Source organism: Chiloscyllium plagiosum, chromosome 2, assembly GCF_004010195.1.
Source record: "Chiloscyllium plagiosum isolate BGI_BamShark_2017 chromosome 2, ASM401019v2, whole genome shotgun sequence".
NCBI classification, from domain to species: Eukaryota; Metazoa; Chordata; class Chondrichthyes; order Orectolobiformes; family Hemiscylliidae; genus Chiloscyllium; species Chiloscyllium plagiosum.
In genome coordinates this window covers 130,079,964-130,085,963 of record NC_057711.1, presented here as the reverse complement: position 1 = coordinate 130,085,963, position 6,000 = coordinate 130,079,964, and the positions used below count along the sequence as shown (strand labels likewise).

The 6,000-nt window shown below is 41.5% G+C and overlaps 1 protein-coding gene across 4 annotated transcripts in view; it reads left to right on the top strand.

Moving 5' to 3' along the window:
* The window catches only part of LOC122563891 (coiled-coil domain-containing protein 192-like), a 121,816-nt gene that overhangs the window by 64,818 nt on the left and 50,998 nt on the right, over nucleotides 1-6,000 (top strand). The gene's annotated exons all lie outside the window — the stretch shown is intronic.

Below are 6,000 nucleotides of genomic sequence, written 5' to 3'. Positions count from 1 at the left end.
ATAACTTCGCCAGACTGCATGCTCCACCTGGGGTGAGGACCTTTTAATATACAGCCAAGTCCAGAGATGGTAATGCTGAGCAAACTTCAATCATGATTTAAAGTCACTTCCAGTTGAAATTTGAGTGACTAAGAATTCAACTGAATAAATGCACTTTGCCAGGAGGGTAAAGACTGCAGAACCATTCCAGGGCCAGGAATATTCCTCTGAGCTCTATAGGATTGGCTCCTGAATTACAGATTCTTACCATCCCCACCTGCCCTGACTCATGCACTGAATTCCAACAGAAAAACAAATACTTGTAAATAACTGATCTCAGATTTGAGTTCACCAGACACTCATCATGCTAATTATTGCACAGTGGAAATAAGCAGACAGAGAGATTGCCAAACTATAGCCAAAATGATAGTGTTCAGACAAGCTAGCACTTCAGCTGTTTAAACGGACTCATACACCTTGACAAGATGCAAGTGAGGTGTTCGAGCTCAGAAACGGATTCAGGGAACAGCCACCACATTGATCCCTAGATTATATTTTTGACAGATCCAAATAGTGAAACTGAGGCAGAGTTAAACATCCAATCTGATTCCAGGGAAAAGCAAACCAAGGTGGGAGGATTCCTGCTGAATTCACAATACAAATATAAGAGTTAGAGCAGACAGAGGCCATTCGGCCCCTTGAGCTTGCTGCAGCATTTAGTAAAATCCTAGCTGATCTGTTTGTGTTTTGAATGCCCTCCTAGCCGTGATAACCCTTTAATTCCCCGCCTAACAACAATCTGCCTCTACCTGGAAAACATTAAATGGTTTCTCCTCCATGCCCTTCTCAGGCAGCTCCGAAGTTGTATAATCAGCCCCCCCCCCACCAAAACAGAAAAAAAGTCTCATCTTTGTCCCAAAAGGGTGACCATTTCTTTTTAAAACTACAAAATACATTTTCTTGAGCCCACAAGAGGAAAGATTACTGATGAAAGGCTTATGCCTGAAACGTCGATTCTCCTGCTCCTCGGATGCTGTCTGACCTGCTGTGCTTTTCCAGCACCACACTCTCAACCCGCAAAAGGAAATAATCTTTCCATTTCTGAGATGTCGAGACTGTTCAGGATCTTACATACTTTAGTCAAGTGGCTCACCACTCGTCTCAACTTCAGTGGAAATAACCCCCTTGTGTGCCCCACCCATTCTCACAAGACACCTGCTTTCTGAGTTCTGAAGAAGGGTCAATGGACTTAAAATGTTAACTCTGCTTCCTCTTCCCAGACCTGCTGAGTTTTCTCCAGCCATTTTGTTGCTTATTTCAGGTATTAACCAAGGAAACATCCTCTGAACTGCCTCCAATGCATTTACAATCTTTCTTAAATAAAAAGATCAAAATAATATTTGAGGTATGGTTTTAGCAATGTCCTGTATAACTGAAGAAGTAATATCCTTATTTTTATGTTCAATTCCTCTCATAAGGAAGAATACCTTCCTTTAGCCTTCTTAAGTACTTGCTGTCTCAAGTACAAATGTCGCATGATTCATGCGCAAGATCACTGAAAATCCCCTCTCTGTATCACTCCCACAGTGATATCAAATATCATATATTAAAAATACCCCACTGTCAGAAAACAGAGAAACCTAAGCATTTAAGTCTTGAAAAGACACTGTTATGGACCAGACCAAACTCCCTTAAAATATTTCAAGGAAATTGCTAGACCCTAACTTATATCTTATTCAAAGGCAAGAATAAGGGCTTTGTTCCAGATGTGATTCAATTGATCTAACTATTAAGCTTTAAGCAACACATTTTATTCTTACACCACAGTTAAAACGTAAACATAGAGAAAAGAATTGACATGACTTTAACTCTATTGAATTACTTAACAAAAGAATACATTATTTAACTACTAATCATCAACTGTTCCAATATAGCAGCATCCCATAAACACACCCTTGGCAAAGGCAAGTTCAACAATACAGATTTTCTCACACATTATCCCTAGTACAGGAGAAAGGAACACTGAAATAAACAATCTAGCAGCAGAGAGAGAGAACTCAAGTTTTTTTCTGCAGCAGCGAGAGAGAGAGAGAGAGAGCTGCATCTATCAGCTTCAACAGCTAGCGGGTCGGTGTGGACTTGTTGGGCCGAAGGGCCTGTTTCCACACTGTAATGTAATCTAATCTAATCTAATCAAGTTTTTTTGCTGCAGCAGCGAGAGAGAGAGAGAGAGAGCTGCATCTATCAGCTTCAACAGCTAGCTCCAACTCCAACTTGAAAGCAAAACTAAAATCTGGGTCAGTGTGAGCCTGACTCCATGTTTCTTTTGTCTAATTTTAAGAAAAAATACTCTGGGAGCTGAAAGCTGTTTACCCATTGCTTCTGAAGCAGGCATTCCAACAACACTGTGGCAACACCTCTCAGCAAGAGAACCAGCATAGACCAAATCTCTCTTAAAGGCACATATTGTGACAACACTCTCAGGGACAATGTTCAAATATTCAAGTAGGGAAGGCAAATATGGAACAGTATTTTAAACTATGTTATGATGTTAACAAGGCTCAAATTAATAAAGAACAAATTTAGCGCTAATGTACCAAAGAACAACTTCACATGTAATGAACTTTTAGAAAGCATGATGAGGGATGAGTGCCTTGAAGGGCCATTGTATGTAGTTTGAATAGATGTTTTACAATGGGTTAAAGTCAGCTTCTTCCTTACTGCTTCCTCAAACGTGCTTTTATTCACATGTTGCTTTCACTTTGTACATCAGACTTCCTTGTGATCTCCCTGACAGACACTACCAAAGTTAGTGATAATGTTTGATCAGTTGATGTTTCACCAACTAGAAACCACGTTAAAACTGCACAGATTTCTCTAACTTCAATTTCTTTTTGCTAATTGTCAGACTGGGCTTTTAATCTATCAGTGCGGTCTGAACTTAAAAGTCAAGTCCTAGAAATAAAAGGACAGTGTGCTCTAATCTGCTTCACCAACTAATCTCATTTGTTAAATTATAATTATACCAGTCATTCACTCGAGAATTTATTAACAATATCAATGTTTGCATTTCTGAAATCTCAAATATTTTGGGCGTAAACTTCTGAAAATAAAAAGGCATGTGCGTAGGACACATCATTATTGATACAGAAGTTCAGCCAGCAAGTTGTTTGAATGAATAAATACTCTCTATATTACAATTCAGTACATTTCAGTACAGTTAAGTTTGTAACAATGAGGTCCAGCCTTTAACCTTACCAGGAATTTCATGAAGTCGCTATACTTTGCAGATCATTTGCCTAATTTTACCAAAGAATATTCAGTTTCATGATTAATACCATGAGGTGTGCATCATAAAATTATATATGTGACTATCAGACTTTCAAGAAATAAGCATTGTGTGTAGGGGTCCTCTGAGTGCATTTCACTCTCTAACAAATATTATATTTTGAATATTGGTGATTGACAGTATCTCTGGGGTGTGTAATCATTGCCTGATTCATAGCAACTATGGATGACACTGCTGTTGGGCACCAGGAGGAAGATCGGGAGTCCTGATAGTGATAGGGAATCCTGGAATTAGAGGAACAAGCAGGTGTTTTTGTGGTTGCTGATGGAAATCCAGGATGGCGTGTTGCCTCCTTGCTGTTAAGGTCAAAGATACCGCTATGCATCTGTAGAGTTCTTTGAAAAGGGAGGATGAGCAGCCATATTGATACTGACAAGATCGGTGGAAAGAGGGCTGAGTGAGCTAGAAAAGAGTTCACGTCCAAGTTATACATCATCCTAATGTAAAATACTATTGTTGCTTCTTACTGTCATTGGATAAAAATTATGCACCTCCCCAATTCTCTGGGTCTACCTGTATCAATTGCACCTGTAGCAGGTCCTGAGGACAACTCACCATCACCTTCTCACAGACTGTTAGGAATGGCCAACAAATGCTGTATTTTCTGCAATATCCAAAGTCATGAAATATTTTCAAAATTAATTATCTATGTCACTCATGTCCTCCTGAGAAGCAGATCTGCCATCTTTTCTCACCTGGCCACAGGTGATTCCTGCAGCAATGTGACTGACTCTTGAGTGTCTTCTAAAATTGTCTCAGATTTTTTCATGATCAAAGCCATGCTCAGTAATAGGCTTCACACCTCCCAGGACAATGCAAATTCCTTGATTGGCTTCCCATTCACCAACTTCAAGGTTCATTCCTTTTACGACAGATGAATAGAGACATTCCATCTACAAAAAACGTTGCAGTAACTCACCAAATCTCCTCCTTTCATGCCTTACACACCCATAATCATTACAATGTAGAAGGACATAAGACATAGGAGTGGAAGTAAAACCATTCAGCCCATCGAGTCCACTCCACCATTCAATCATGGCTGATGGGCATTTCAATTCCACTTACCCACACTCTCCCTGTAGCCCTTAATTCCTTGTAAGATCAAGAATTTATCAATCTCTGCCTTGAAGACATTTAATGTCCCAGCCTCCAGTGTGCTCCGTGGAAAGAATTCCACAGGCCCACCACTCTCTGGCTGAAGAAATGTCTCCTAATTTCCGCTCTAAATTGACCCCCTCTAATTCTAAGGCTATGCCCACAGGTCCTCGCTTCCCCGCCTGACAGAAACAACTTCCCAGCATCCACCCTTTCTAAGCCATGCATTATCTTGTAAGTTTCTATTAGATCTCCCCTCAACTTTCTAAACTCTAATGATTTTAATCCCACAATCCTCAGCCATTCATCGTATGTTAGGCTACCATTCCAGGAATCATCCATGTGAATCTCCGCTGGACACGCTCCAGTGCCAGTATGATCTTCCTGAGGTATGGGGCCCAAACCTGGACACAGTATTCTAAATGGGGCCCAATCAGAGCTTTATAAAGTCTCAGTAGCAAATTGCTGCTTTTACATTCCAACCCTCTTGAGATAAATGATAACATTACATTTCAAAGTTTGGGAGAAGATTTGTAGCTCGGGTGCTTGTTGTTGTGGTTCTGTTCGCCGAGCTGGGAATTTGTGTTGCAGATGTTTCGTCCCCTGTCTAGGTGACATCCTCAGTACTTGGGAGCCTCCTGTGAAGCGCTTCTGTGATGTTTCCCCCGACATTTATAGTGGTTTGTCTCTGCCGCTTCCGGTTGTCAGTTCCAGCTGTCCGCTGCAGTGGCCGGTATATTGGGTCCAGGTCATGTTGCTTGTCATCTGAGTGTGTGGCTACTAAGGATAGCTGGTCATGTCGTTTCGTGGCTAGTTGGTGTTCATGGATGCGGATCGTTAGCTGTCTTCCTGTTAGTCTTATGTAGTATTTTGTGCAGTCCTTGCATGGGAGTTTGTACACTACATTGGTTTTGCTGGGTATCGGGTCCTTCGTCCTGGTGAGTTGTTGTCTGAGAGTGGCTGTTGGTTTGTGTGCTGTTATGAGCCCTAGTGGTCGCAGTAGTCTGGCTGTCAGTTCAGAAATGTTTTTGATGTATGGTAGTGTGGCTAGTCCTTTGGGTTGTGGCATGTCCTCATTCCGTTAAAGACTAGCCACACACTCAGATGACAAGTAACATGAGTTCGACTGGGACAACACTACTATTATAGGACAAGCCAAACAGAGAACAGCCAGGGAATTCCTAGAGGCATGGCATTCATCCACAGATTCAATCAATAAGCACATCGACCTGGACCCAATATACCGGCCACTGCAGCGGACAGCTGGAACCGACAACCGGAAGCGGCAGATACAAATCACGATAAATGCCGGAGGAAACATCACTGAAGCGCTTCACAGGTGGCTCCCAAGCACTGAGGATGTCACCTAGACAGGGGACGAAACGTCTGCAACACAAATTCCCAGCTCGGCGACAGAACCATAATAACATTACATTTGCTTTCTTAACTACAGACTCAACCTGCATGTCAACCTTTAGAGAATACTAGACTAGCACTCCCAGATCCCTTTGTACTTTGGCTTTATGAATTTTCTCACCGTTTAGAAAATAGTCCATGCCTGTATTCTTTTTTCCAAA